The sequence below is a fragment of the Oncorhynchus clarkii genome, chromosome 21 (assembly GCF_045791955.1).
Source record: "Oncorhynchus clarkii lewisi isolate Uvic-CL-2024 chromosome 21, UVic_Ocla_1.0, whole genome shotgun sequence".
Classification (NCBI taxonomy): domain Eukaryota; kingdom Metazoa; phylum Chordata; class Actinopteri; order Salmoniformes; family Salmonidae; genus Oncorhynchus; species Oncorhynchus clarkii.
Genome location: NC_092167.1, coordinates 47,054,042 through 47,069,469, shown reverse-complemented (window position 1 = coordinate 47,069,469; position 15,428 = coordinate 47,054,042). Strand labels below are relative to the sequence as shown.

The following is a 15,428-nucleotide window of genomic DNA, read 5'->3' as shown; positions in this document are numbered from 1 at the left end:
TAGGGTTTCAGACCAAACTAAACCCCCAAACCTAGGGTTTCAGACCGAACTAAACCCCCGGACCTAGGGTTTCAGACCAAACTAAACCCCCGAACCTAGGGTTTCAGACCGAACTAAACCCCCGAACCTAGGGTTTCAGACCGAACTAAACCCCCGAAGCTAGGGTTTCAGACCGAACTAAACCCCCGGACCTAGAGTTTCAGACCAAACTAAACCCCCGAACCTAGAGTTTCAGTCCAAACTAAACCCCCGGACCTAGAGTTTCAGACCGAACTAAACCCCCGAACCTAGGGTTTCAGACCGAACTAAACCCCCGGACCTAGAGTTTCAGACCGAACTAAACCCCCGGACCTAGAGTTTCAGACCGAACTAAACCCCAGAACCTAGAGTTTCAGACCAAAGGTATTTCACTAAAATCTTTAGATGAAAAATGAGTGCGTCATCTCATACCAGTCTAGAGATACCAACCTGTCCTACAGAAATACTGGCAGGCAAAGCAAACTCACACACACTGTAGTTATGTACTTTGTGGATAACTTAATAACCTTTCATTGCCTGTGTAATTACAGTATAATGAGCACTATGATAGAGGAACAACAGTTATGGAGTTGTTGATGCCACTGGTGTAGTACAATGTTTTTAGGTGAGGGAGCCCATAAAAAAAACAAAAAATGACATCATAATTTCTTCAATCAAAGTTGAATATTGTCATAATGGAATATGCGTCAAATGCATCATCCAATTGCATCGTCCAGAACATTATTATCTAAAGAACATATTTGATATTTTTAATCGCCTAATACACCCAAGTTAGCCATAGGCTACCTAATAGTCTATCCTTACTGGCAATCGTGAAAGATAATCCTTCACGTTTTACCGGGTGAAAAAAATGTCCCAACTGCCAGTCCCTTGATTTGATCTCCATCAGTTTCATGGGAACATGTATTCAGAGATCTTCTTCAATGGCAGTTTGGTGAGAGAATAAGAGCAGGTGGTGTTAAAACAAACTATTAGCCTTTCTTGTATTTTGTTTCAATCAAAGCATACATCCTGCCTAGTGGCTTCGTGGAGTTTTGACGAATGAGAAAATTAAATGTGACTATTCAGCTTCAGCTAACCATCCTAAAATGGCATTAGAAATGAGGAGGTGTTTATAGTGGAACAGTATAGCTGAAGGAGAGCTGAAGTAAAACTGGATGGCTGAAGGATAACTGAAAGATAGCTGAAGGATAACTGAAGGATAACTGAAGGATAACTGAAAGATAGCTGAAGGATAACTGAAGGACAGCTGAAGGATAACTGAAGGATAACTGAAGGATAACTGAAGGATAACTGAAAGATAGCTGAAGGATAGCTGAAGGATAGCTGAAGGATAACTGAAAGATAGCTGAAGGATAACTGAAGGATAACTGAAGGATAACTGAAAGATAGCTGAAGGATAGCTGAAGGATAGCTGAAGGATAACTGAAGGATAACTGAAGGATAACTGAAAGATAGCTGAAGGATAGCTGAAGGATAGCTGAAGGATAACTGAAAGATAGCTGAAGGATAGCTGAAGGATAGCTGAAGGATAACTGAAAGATAGCTGAAGGATAACTGAAGGATAACTGAAGGATAACTGAAGGATAACTGAAAGATAGCTGAAGGATAGCTGAAGGATAACTGAAAGATGGCTGAAGGATAGCTGAAGGATAGCTGAAGGATAACTGAAGGATAACTGAAGGATAACTGAAAGATAGCTGAAGGATAGCTGAAGGATAGCTGAAGGATAACTGAAAGATAACTGAAGGATAACTGAAGGATAACTGAAGGATAACTGAAGGATAACTGAAAGATAGCTGAAGGATAGCTGAAGGATAGCTGAAGGATAACTGAAAGATAGCTGAAGGATAACTGAAAGATAGCTGAAGGATAACTGAAGGATAACTGAAGGATAACTGAAAGATAGCTGAAGGATAACTGAAGGACAGCTGAAGGATAACTGAAGGATAACTGAAAGATAGCTGAAGGATAGCTGAAGGATAGCTGAAGGATAGCTGAAGGATAACTGAAAGATAGCTGAAGGATAACTGAAGGATAACTGAAAGATAGCTGAAGGGTAGCTGAAGGATAGCTGAAGGATAACTGAAGGATAACTGAAGGATAACTGAAGGATAACTGAAAGATAGCTGAAGGATAGCTGAAGGATAGCTGAAGGATAACTGAAAGATAGCTGAAGGATAACTGAAGGATAACTGAAGGATAACTGAAAGATAGCTGAAGGATAGCTGAAGGATAGCTGAAGGATAACTGAAGGATAACTGAAAGATAGCTGAAGGATAACTGAAGGACAGCTGAAGGATAGCTGAAGGATAACTGAAAGATAGCTGAAGGATAACTGAAGGATAACTGAAGGATAACTGAAGGAAAGCTGAAGGACGGCTGAAGGATAGCTGAAGGATAGCTGAAGGATAGCTGAAGGATAACTGAAGGATAACTGAAAGATAGCTGAAGGATAACTGAAGGATAACTGAAGGATAACTGAAAGATAGCTGAAGGATAGCTGAAGGATAGCTGAAGGATAACTGAAGGATAACTGAAGGATAACTGAAAGATAGCTGAAGGATAGCTGAAGGATAGCTGAAGGATAACTGAAAGATAGCTGAAGGATAGCTGAAGGATAGCTGAAGGATAACTGAAGGATAACTGAAGGATAACTGAAAGATAGCTGAAAGATAGCTGAAGGATAACTGAAAGATAGCTGAAGGATAGCTGAAGGATAGCTGAAGGATAGCTGAAGGATAACTGAAAGATAGCTGAAGGATAACTGAAGGATAACTGAAGGATAACTGAAAGATAGCTGAAGGATAACTGAAGGATAACTGAAAGATAGCTGAAGGATAGCTGAAGGATAGCTGAAGGATAACTGAAGGATAACTGAAGGATAACTGAACGATAGCTGAAGGATAGCTGAAGGATAGCTGAAGGATAACTGAAAGATAACTGAATGATAACTGAAGGATAACTGAAGGATAACTGAAGGATAACTGAAAGATAGCTGAAGGATAGCTGAAGGATAACTGAAAGATAGCTGAAGGATAACTGAAGGATAACTGAAGGATAACTGAAAGATAGCTGAAGGATAGCTGAAGGATAGCTGAAGGATAGCTGAAGGATAACTGAAAGATAGCTGAAGGATAACTGAAGGACAGCTGAAGGATAGCTGAAGGATAACTGAAAGATAGCTGAAGGATAACTGAAGGATAACTGAAGGATAGCTGAAGGAAAGCTGAAGGACGGCTGAAGGATAGCTGAAGGATAGCTGAAGGATAACTGAAGGATAACTGAAAGATAGCTGAAGGATAACTGAAGGATAACTGAAGGATAACTGAAAGATAGCTGAAGGATAGCTGAAGGATAGCTGAAGGATAACTGAAGGATAACTGAAAGATAGCTGAAGGATAGCTGAAGGATAGCTGAAGGATAGCTGAAGGATAACTGAAAGATAGCTGAAGGATAACTGAAGGATAACTGAAGGATAACTGAAAGATAGCTGAAGGATAACTGAAGGACAGCTGAAGGATAACTAAAGGATAACTGAAAGATAGCTGAAGGATAGCTGAAGGATAACTGAAGGACAGCTGAAGGATAACTGAAGGATAGCTGAAGGATAACTGAAGGATAACTGAAAGATAGCTGAAGGATAACTGAAGGACAGCTGAAGGATAACTGAAGGATAACTGAAAGATAGCTGAAGGATAGCTGAAGGATAGCTGAAGGATAACTGAAGGATAACTGAAGGACAGCTGAAGGATAGCTGAAGGATAGCTGAAGGATAGCTGAAGGATAACTGAAGGACAGCTGAAGGATAGCTGAAGGATAGCTGAAGGATAGCTGAAAGATAGCTGAAGGATAGCTGAAGGATAGTTCAGGAACAAATAAACAATCATTAGTTTAATAGGACTACGACTCTATGGTATAGCTATTAGTAGGCTACAGTCTAATGTAAATACGTACATATAGCTTGATATCATTGCACAGTTTGTGAGGAGAGCTTAATTGCTAGTAGACATTTCATTGTATTGTTTAGCATAAACGTTGATTAGCTTGAACACATGATTACAATATGCCCTGTTACAGAATAAAAGAAAACAGAAAGGTGAACTGTAAATTCATAGAATTTATTCACATAGATTCGACATGCTATCAAATCGATAGACCGAGTAGGGAACATAAATCTATGCTAAGTAGAAATCCAGGAAATTTGTTTGAAACCAAATCATCAAATGAATATTTATTGTAATCTTAGTGGTAATTAAATGTAATGTCTCACTTTCTCCAATGTTAAGTCTCCAGTTAGCTATCAAAGCCAAGGAGAAGGAGGCTGTTCACAAAAATGACTCCTGAAGACATTTAGAAAGGTTGGCTCAGGAGTGTGTGTGTGTGTGTGTGTGTGTGTGTGTGTGTGTGTGTGTGGACACTGAGTAGTGAGATGGGGTTTATATGGGTGACAGGAAGGTGTGGTGGTGATGGGAGAAGTGCTGACCTGTCTCTCCTCTCTCTGTTCCTGTCTATCGTCTCACCTCATCTCCTCTCCTCTGTCCCTGTCTATCACCTCACCTCATCTCCTCTGTCCCTGTCTATCATCTCACCTCATCTCATCTCCTCTGTCCCTGTCTATCACCTCACCTCATCTCCTCTGTCACTGTCTATCATCTCACCTCATCTCCTCTACTCTGTCCCTGTCTATCATCTCATCTCATCTCCTCTCCTCTGTCCCTGTCTATCATCTCACCTCATCTCCTCTCCTCTGTCCCTGTCTATCGCCTCACCTCATCTCCTCTGTCCCTGTCTATCATCTCACCTCATCTCCTCTCCTCTGTCCCTGTCTATCACCTCACCTCATCTCCTCTGTCCCTGTCTATCATCTCACCTCATCTCATCTCCTCTGTCCCTGTCTATCACCTCATCTCATCTCCTCTGTCCCTGTCTATCATCTCACCTCATCTCCTCTGTCCCTGTCTATCATCTCACCTCATCTCATCTGTCCCTGTCTATCATCTCACCTCATCTCCTCTGTCCCTGTCTATCATCTCACCTCATCTCCTCTGTCCCTATCTATCACCTCATCTCATCTCCTCTGTCCCTGTCTATCATCTCACCTCATCTCCTCTGTCCCTGTCTATCATCTCACCTCATCTCCTCTGTCTCTCTCTCCCTGTTTCACTTTAATAGTTTGTTGCTGTCATGAGAACCTTGCTCAGGTACAGTATGGTAGGAAATGCTTCTGTTGTGTGTGTGTGTGTGTGTGTGTGTGTGTGTGTGTGTGTGTGTGTGTGTGTGTGTGTGTGTGTGTGTGTGTGTGTGTGTGTGTGTGTGTGTGTGTGTGTGTGTGTGTGTGTGTGTGTGTGTGTGTGTGTGTGTGTGTGTGTGTGTGTGTGTGTGTGTGTGTGTGTGTGTGTGTGTGTGTGTGTGTGTGTGTGTGTGTGTGTGTGTGTGTGTGTGTGTGTGTGTGTGTGTCTGTGTGTGTGTGTGTGTGTGTGTGTGTGTTTATAGAACAGCCCACCTTTTATTGATTATTGTAGAGCCATGAAGGACCTCTCTTATCAACTTTGTGTCTTTTTAAGACTTTAAAACCCACCGAAATGATGCAGAATCCACGCCTCTCTCCCTCTCATTCACTCTTCTGTTTCTCCATTCGAAATGTTAGGCTGCGTCGAAGAGCTTACCAAGCCTGTACTAGTGACACCAGGAAATCATTTGCAAATGTCAAATGTCACAACCAAAGGACTTCGACAGGGAGACGATGATGTTTATCACAGCGCCGAGCGAACTCAGTACAGTAGCTTGTAACGCCGTCCGTAACACACGTACAGTATCACAGATATAACGCCTCGGTCCAAAAGTAATCAGGCTACAGATGTTTTCTTTTTCAGAGCAGCAACGTGAGCCCGAAACACACCATGACTCAGCACTAAAAGTACAGTGTCATTTGAATAAGCCAGGCAAGGCCCGGTGGGTTACCACTGTGCCTGTAGTCATGGTGATATGTCATGAGGACTACAACACAATAACAATAGGAACTCATTAGACACCGAACTACACACAACACAAAACAGACGCACACCCCATCAGTATTGACTGAACTTGGTCGACACAAGGATTTTCGTCCTGTGAAAAAAAGCTGTGTTATATTTACCTCTCCTAACATGACGCAACCTGTTTGACACTGACACGGCCTGTATAGCTCACTTTAGTCACTGAAATGTCACTAAACGGACAAAATAATGCAGAACAAAATCACAAATGGCGGATTTTGAAATTTATTTTACCTTTATTTAACTAGGGAAGTCAGTTAAGAACAAATTCTTATTTTCAATGACTGCGCGCGTGTGTGTGTGTGTGTGTGTGTGTGTGTGTGTGTGTGTGTATTCCACAAACATCCCTTATAATCAGCATTACCTAAAAAATAAGCCTCTCTCCCTCCTCTTATAAATGTCTCTTATCACCCCACTACCCCTACATCACCTTATCACCCCTACATCACCTTATCACCCCCACTACCCCTACATCACTCTATCACCCCCACTACCCCGACATCACCCCACTACCCCTACATCACTCTATCACCCCCACTATCCCTACATCACCTTATCTCCCCACTACCCCTACATCACCCCACTACCCCTACATCACCTTAACACCCCACTACCCCTACATCCCCCCACTACCCCTACATCACCTTATAACCCCACTACCCCTACATCACCTTATCTCCCCACTACCCCTACATCACCTTATCTCCCCACTACCCCTACATCACCTTATCTCCCCACTACCCCGACATCACCTTATCACCCCACTACCCCTACATCACCCCACTACCCTTACATCACCTTATCACCCCACTACCCCTATATCACATCAGCTAATCACCCAATTCCACTACCCCTACATCACATCAGCTAATCACCCAATTCCACCACCCCTACATCACATCAGCTAATCACCCAATTCCACTACCCCCACATTGCCAACAAACCTGATGTTGGTCTGAGTACTGAGCCAAAGGAAGCAGGACGTTACTCTTTGGCAGGGTTCTCCAACCCTGTTCTCGGAGAGCTACAATCCTGTATGGGCAGTGGGGTGATAAACCTACAGGAGGGCAGTTCTCCAGGAACAGGGTTGGAGTTAAAACCTACAGGAGGGTATCTCTCCAGGAACAGGGTTGGAGTTAAAACCTACAGGATTGTATCTCTCCAGGAACAGGGTTGGAGTTAAAACCTACAGGAGAGTGGCTCTCCAGGAACAGGGTTGGAGTTAAAACCTACAGGAGGGTAGTTCTCCAGGAACAGGGTTGGAGTTAAAACCTACAGGAGGGTAGTTCTCCAGGAACAGGGTTGGAGTTAAAACCTACAGGAGAGTGGCTCTCCAGGAACAGGGTTGGAGTTAAAACCTACAGGAGGGTAGTTCTCCAGGAACAGGGTTGGAGTTAAAACCTACAGGAGGGTAGTTCTCCAGGAACAGGGTTGGAGTTAAAACCTACAGGAGGGTAGTTCTCCAGGAACAGGGTTGGAGTTAAAACCTACAGGAGGGTAGTTCTCCAGGAACAGGGTTGGAGTTAAAACCTACAGGAGGGTAGTTCTCCAGGAACAGGGTTGGAGTTAAAACCTACAGGAGGGTAGTTCTCCAGGAACAGGGTTGGAGTTAAAACCTACAGGAGGGTAGTTCTCCAGGAACAGGGTTGGAGAGTCCTGCTCTTTAGACACTAATCTGCAGTCAGTCATGAGGTTCCCACTCTAATGGTAAATGCTCGATTTTGGGGATGAACTGAGAGGATGATCATTGGTCTGTTGCTAAATGAAAACGGACCTTGTGGACATCTTCCTGCTGGTCACTAGGTTACATGAGGGAGTAGGACACACCTATTCAATGCACAGTGTTTTTCGGTAGGAGAGAGTCAGGAGAGAGGGGAGAGTCGGGAGAAAGGGGAGAGGAGAGAGGGGAGAGTCAGGAGAGTCAGGGGAGAGTCAGGAGAAAGTCAGGAGAGAGGGGAGAGTCAGGAGAGAGGAGAGAGTCAGGGGAGAGTCAGGAGAGAGGGGAGAGTCAGGAGAGAGAGTCAGGGGAGAGTCAGGAGAGAGAGGAGAGTCAGGGGAGAGTCAGGAGAGAGGGGAGAGTCAGGGGAGAGTCAGGAGAGAGAGTCAGGGGAGAGTCAGGGGAGAGAGAGGGGAGAGTCAGGGAGAGTCAGGAGAGAGTCAGGGGAGAGTCAGGAGAGAGGGGAGAGTCAGGGGAGAGTCAGGGGAGAGTCAGGAGAGAGGGGAGAGTCACGGGAGAGTCAGGGGAGAGAGTCAGGGGAGAGTCAGGGGAGAGTCAGGAGAGAGTCAGGAGAGAGGGGAGAGTCAGGAGAGAGGAGAGAGTCAGGAGAGAGGAGAGAGAGTCGGGAGAGAGGAGAGAGAGGACAGAGTCCGGAGAGAGGAGACAGAGGAGAGAGTCGGGAGAGAGAGGACAGAGTCAGGAGAGAGGAGAGAGGAAAGAGAGTCAGGAGAGAGGACAGAGAGAAGAGAGTCGGGAGAGAGGAGAGAGAGGAGAGAGTCAGGAGAGAGGAGAGAGTCAGGAGAGAGGAGAGAGAGGAGAGAGTCAGGAGAGAGGAGAGAGAGGAGAGAGTCAGGAGAGAGGAGAGAGGAAAGAGAGTCAGGAGAGAGTCAGGAGAGAGGAGAGAGGAAAGAGAGTCAGGAGAGAGGAGAGAGTCAGGAGAGAGGAGAGTCAGGAGAGAGTCAGGAGAGAGGAGAGAGAGGAAAGAGAGTCAGGAGAGAGGAGAGAGAGGAGAGAGTCAGGAGAGAGGAGAGAGTCAGGAGAGAGGAGAGAGAGGAGAGAGTCAGGAGAGAGGCCTACACTGTTCAACACTGCTGGTACATATCTAATGACATCATGTCTGTGTCTTTTGAACAACACCTATGGGGTGAGTTTTATGTGAACGGCAGCCTCAGTCGTGTGTTAGCTTAGAAAAACACAGTCCTAGAGCCTACAGAACGAACCTTGCACAAAAAAAGCTCCACTTGGTAAATTGATGAGACCTGCGACAGCTGATAGATATTAAGTTTACATAAGAGGCATCAGGCACAGTACAAACGATGCCGGAGGCCAAGCAAACAACGTTTTAACTGTTTTCAGAGCCACCCACCCCCTAGGTAGCGAATACAGTCAACTGTTATTACTGTTAACTCATTAACTTCATTAACTGACATTGACAACATGGAGGAATACCTGTCCATTGACTGTTTTGGAGCTCGAGCTCTGCATTCCGATCTCAGATAGTCCTACAACATGTACCACAACCCCTACCCCGGTCAACTGCCCGGCACCCTCCACAGCAACCCGCCAAAGCCCCCACCATTTCTCCTTTACCCAAATCCAGATAGCCGATGTTCTGAAAGAGCTGGAAAATCTGGACCCCTACAAATCAGCCGGGCTAGACAATCTGGACCCTCTCTTTCTAAAATTATGTGCTGAAATTGTTGCAACCCCTATTACTAGCCTGTTCAACCTCTTTTTCGTATCGTCTGAGATTCCCAAAGATTGGAAAGCTGCAGCGGTCATCCCCCTCTTCAAAGGGGGTGACACTCTAGACCCAAACTGCTACAGACCTATATCTATCCTGCCCTGTCTTTCTAAGGTCTTCGAAAGCCAAATTAACAAACAGATTACTGACCATTTTGAATCCCACCATACCTTCTCCGCTATGCAATCTGGTTTCAGAGCTGGTCATGGGTGCACCTCAGCAACGCTTAAGGTCCTAAATGATATCATAACCGCCATCGATAAGAGACATTACTGTGCAGCCGTATTCATCGACCTGGCTAAGGCTTTCGACTCTGTCAATCACAACATTCTTATTGGCAGACTCGACAGCCTTGGTTTCTCAAATGATTGCCTCGCCTGGTTTACCAATTACTTCTCTGATAGAGATCAGTGTGTCAAATCGGAGGGCCTGTTGTCTGGACCTCTGACAGTCTCTATGGGTGTGCCACAGGGTTCAATCCTCGGGCTGACTCTCTTTTCTGTATACATCAATGATGTCACTCTTGCTGCTGGTGATTCTCTGATCCACCTCTACGCAGACGACAGCATTCTGTATACTTCTGGCCCCTCCCTGGACACTGTGTTAACTAACCTCCAGACGAGCTTCAATGCCATACAACTCTCCTTCCGTGGCCTCCAACTGCTCTTAAACGCAAGTAAAACTATATGCATGCTCTTCAAACGATCGCTGCCCGCACCTGCTCGCCCGTCCAGCATCACTACTCTGGACGGCTCTGACTTAGAATACGTGGACAACTACAAATACCTAGGTGTCTGGTTAGACTGTAAACTCTCCTTCCAGACTCACATTAAGCATCTCCAATCCAAAATTAAATCTAGAATTGGCTTCCTATATCGCAACAAAGCATCCTTCACTCATGTTGCCAAACATACCCTCGTAAAACTGACCATCCTACCGATCCTCGACTTCGGTGATGTCACCTATAAAATAGCCTCCAACACTCTACTCAACAAACTGGATGCAGTCTATTACAGTGTCATCCGTTTTGTCACCAAAGCCCCATACACTACCCACCATTGCGACCTGTACGCTCTCGTTGGTTGGCCCTCGCTTCATACTCGTCGCCAAACCCACTGGCTACAGGTCATCTACAAGTCTCTGCTAGGTAAAGCCCCGCCTTATCTCAGCTCACTGTTCACCATAGCAGCACCCACTCATAGCACGCGCTCCAGCAGGTATATCTCACTGGTCACCCCCAAAGCCAATTCCTCCTTTGGTCGTCTTTCCTTCCAGTTCTCTGCTGCCCATGACTGGAACGAATTGCAAAAATCTCTGAAGCTGGAGACTCACATCTCCCTCACTAGCTTTAAGCACCAGCTGTCAGAGCAGCTCACAGATCACTGCACCTGTACTTAGCATATCTGTAAACAGCCCATCTATCTACCTACCTCATCCCCATACTGGTATTTATTTATTTATTTTGCTCCTTTGCACCCCCGTATCTCTACCTGCACATTCATCGTCTGCCGATCTACCATTCCAGTGTTTAATTGCTATATTGTAATTACTTCGCCACCATGGCCAATTTATTTCCTTAACTTACCTCATTTGCACTCACTGTATATAGACTTTTTATTTTATTTTGTTCTACTGTATTATTGACTGTATGTTTTGTTTATTCCATGTGTAACTCTGTGTTGTTGTGTGTGTCAAATTGCTATGTTTCATCTTGTCCAGGTCGTCGTTGCAAATGAGAACTTGTTCTCAACTAGCCTACCTGGTTAAATAAAGGTGAAATAAAAAAACGAATCTACTCGGGCTTTTCAGTCTCCAACGGAATGGTAATCGACAGTACTAAACCTTGATACAGTAGTTAATAATGACATTACATCTGTAGATCCACATAAAACACACACACACTTTAAAAAAAAGTTTATACCAATAGCCTTAATTATTTAAATGGGAATTCTTATTCTGTGACATCCCGTATTCTCTCGCCTTTGTGCTGTATTTACTAAAAAAAACTAAACTAATTTTATTTTTAATAACTCAACTTTCCAAAGTGTATTCTATAAATTGTTTTCATGGAAATAGTTTTCAAAGATGTACATTTACTCGTGGAAGTAGGATGGGAAGCCTATGACTGAGTCGAGCGCAACAGATGTGCAAACCTACTTTGGGCATATGTATAAATAGTAGCCATATGCCCGTCATAATAACTACAACTCTCTGCCGTTGTTGTTGTTAATATCTGACTTGTAAATGTGCAATAACGTATTTGTGTAGTCTTCTACTACTAGGCAGGCTTCTCTTATTACCTTCACATGCACCGTTAAGAAGGGAAGAGGAGAGGTCGAGATACTTTACCTGTAGCGCTAAATGAAGGTGTGGCACCCGTTCGCCGTAGGTATCAACAATTCACGGAAAACTTCCGTTTTCATTTATAACACACAACCTCCGCAAAGCAACGAAAGGAAAAAGTTCTAACCATCCGAAAAGAGAACATAGTTTCTGTTCATATTTGACAATGATAGCTCCTTTGTAGTGTGTGTTGCCGTCTGTCGCTGCTAAGGAAAGGTCCCCCGTGACTGCCTTGTCCCATGTCTCTAGAAAAGCACGGCTATTTGAATGTCTGATGTTAGCCCAAGCAGGGCCTGGATTTAAACTGCCTAGTTTGCATGGCCATAATGAGCGATCATGTGACTTCAACCGGATCACAAAACTTCTAAATACTCGCACTGTTTTCTGAACCAACTGGTGCTCCGTCTATGAACAAGGGTGTGGAAGCAGGGCTGGATGACATAGGCTACGTTTTGATAATATTATATTTGGATAGTATTAGTAATACTATAATAGCCTTACATTAATCATAACACGTGAGCTATAGTGCCTCTTTTCAAACTGAGAATGAATATGACATAACATAAGCTCATATTAGGTGCTTAAAGAGTGTGCTAATTTTTATCGGTTGATTTTATTCATATATAATATGACTTCCTTTTATGACAGTGACACAGCCACCCCTGTCATCTGTCACTAAGCCAGGGGTATATTCATTACGCCGTTTCTGTTGCAAAACAAACGTTTACTCCAAACGGAACAACAAAAACGAGAGTTTATATTGGACAAATGCAAGGTAGGCCCCTCCCTGTTTTACTACGTTTACTCTGTTTGCTTCCGTTTGGTTCATAGACGGTAAACGGTTTCCGTTGCGAAACGTAATGAATACACCCGTTCCACTGTTTGATACGATTCTCGTCACTAACCACGTTCCCATCCACAGTAAGTAAAGTCATAAAGGGAGTAAAGTCATAACGGGAGTAAAGTCATAACGGGAGTAAAGTCATAACGTCAACAACAAAAATCACGACAGCTGTGATGGAAACAATTATATATATATATATATATATATATATATATGTCGACAGATAATTTGTTCGTTCGACATGGTGGAATCTTTTTGTGTTTGTAAAATGAATTATGCGAGTTGTTGGAAACGCCTTTATGTGCAAATATTGATATAATCGCATCATATCGGAGTCCTTCCACTATGATGATATGGTTTGTGGTCCTCCCACTATTTTTTCAGGAAACCAATCACATTACTAGGCTGCAGATTAAATCAATTATGATAAACTTCACAAGGTGGTGAAAGTGCACGGTGATCTTGATGCTCCTTTCCAATAAATATTGATGGTTTTATTCTGGCGTCATGATGATCGGTGCCTGACTGCCGTTTGACAAACACAAAGATTCTCGCTCTCATCCATCATTATGTGATCATGTAGACTAGTCTACCAGCACAGTCTACCCCCACTGTATCTGGTAGCTGTAGGCTAGAGGCCGCCTGCCAACACCAGAGGCACACTTGCTATTCTACGCAACCGTTTTTGTGACAAAATTATCCGCAGAGTTGAAAATGCGACGGAAACACATTGACCTTTAGATTTTTATTCTGTACATGGACATTTACGCGAAAAAGTAGGCCTACATTTTGTGTGCACTACGTCATCTCACACTGATTGTTTATTTATTTATCCCCGAACAAGTAAGTCCCCAACAAGTCCATTCTGTGGAAACGACTGGTGGGAAAAATGCGCATATTTTCTTTCGATTTGAGAATATTTACATGTAATTCTGTCGCCAATTGGATGGAAACGTTGCTACTGATAATCTACAAGGGGAGTTTTTTTAAATATATTTTATTTTTTTATTTTTTTATAAATAAACAAAAAAACACACATCTGAATTCAGGACTACCTGTGATATGTGTTCATCCACTTTCTTTTTGCAATATTCACCTGCTACACCTAAATTGTAGTTTAATCTGAATAGAGAAACACGTAGGATTTTCATAAATCTTGGAGGCATGCTAAAAAATTATACTGGGTACAGTCTCCTCTAAATGTACTGACAAACAGGGTTAACAACAGCCACTAAGGATTAGTTTAGATGGTGGTGGTACTGGTGGTGTTGGTGGTACTGGCATGTGTGTGTGTGTGTGTGTGTGTGTGTGTGTGTGTTTCCACACAGGTGGTGAAAAACACTGAATGTCAGATTTTCTTCTCACCAGAGATGTTTTTCCCACACCAACTCAGCCTGACAGGGATCGTGGAGGGCATCACATTAACAAGACATGTAACAGGACATTAACAAGACATGACTACAACAATAACAGGACATGACTACAACAATAACAGGAACCAAACAATAACAGGACATGACTACAACAATAACAGGACATGACTACAACAATAACAGGACATGACTACAACAATAACAGGACATGACTACAACAATAACAGGACATGACTACAACAATAACAGGACATGACTACAACAATAACAGGAACCAAACAATAACAGGACATGACTACAACAATAACAGGACATGACTACAACAACAACAGGACATGACTACAACAACAACAGGACATGTGAGCTGTCAAGTCTCTGTCCTCACAGCTTTAAAGGAATGACCAGCGGTGGCACAGAGGAATGGAGTGGCCTCTCTCTCTCTCTCTTTGTCCTTCTCTCTCTCTCTCTCTCTCTCTCTCTCTCTGTCCCTATTTGTCCTTCTCTCTCTTTGTCCCTCTCTCTCTCTCTCTCTCTCTCTCTCTCTCTCTCTCTCTCTCTCTCTCTCTCTCTCTCTCTCTCTCTCTCTCTCTCTCTCTCTCTCTCTCTCTCTCTCTCTCTCTCTCTCTCTCTCTCTCTCTCTCTCTCTCTCTCTCTCTCTCTCTCTCTCTCTCTCTCTCTCTCTCTCTCTCTCTCTCTTTCTCTCACTCTCTCTCTCTCTCTCTCTCTCTCTCTCTCTCTCTCTCTCTCTCTCTCTCTCTCTCTCTCTCTCTCTCTCTCTCTCTCCTCTCTCTCTCTCTCTCTCTCTCTCTCTCTCTCTCTCTCTCCTTCTCTCTCTCCTTCTCTCTCTCTCTCTCTCTCTCTCTCTCTCTCTCTCCCCTCTCTCTCTCTCTCTCTCTCTCTCTCTCTCACTCTCCCTCTCTCTCTCTCTGTTACCTGATCCACAGCAGTGTCATGTTTGGGTGTCTCCTTCTCAGGCTCAATACAAAAACTGTCACCGGGCTAGAGACACAGAGAGAGGGGAAGATATCTAAAATCACACCACATCCTGGGTAACAACACCTGCTGGCTGGCCACATGTCTTTTCCTCTGGACAGGCTGCCCTAACCCCTGACCCTGATGCTCCCGGGTATAGTCTTTTACCTCATCTAACTTTGATTGTTTGTGATCTCCATATCTGTCACGTTCACGATAGAAGTTGAACTAAATCAAATCAAATCAAATTTATTTATATAGCCCTTCGTACATCAGCTGATATCTCAAAGTGCTGTACAGAAACCCAGCCTAAAACCCCAAACAGCAAGCAATGCAGGTGTAGAAGCACAGTGGCTAG

General features: G+C 43.8%; 1 protein-coding gene across 1 annotated transcript in view; it reads right to left on the bottom strand.

The window, feature by feature from the left end:
• Positions 1 to 12,206, bottom strand: part of LOC139379489 (uncharacterized protein C4orf19) — a 38,587-nt gene extending 26,381 nt beyond the window's left edge. The window contains exon 1 of the mRNA XM_071122305.1: positions 11,888 to 12,206. The gene's annotated coding sequence lies outside the window, so the exon portion shown is untranslated. The remainder of the gene's footprint in view (positions 1 to 11,887) is intronic.
• Between the last annotated feature and the right edge of the window lie 3,222 nt (positions 12,207 to 15,428).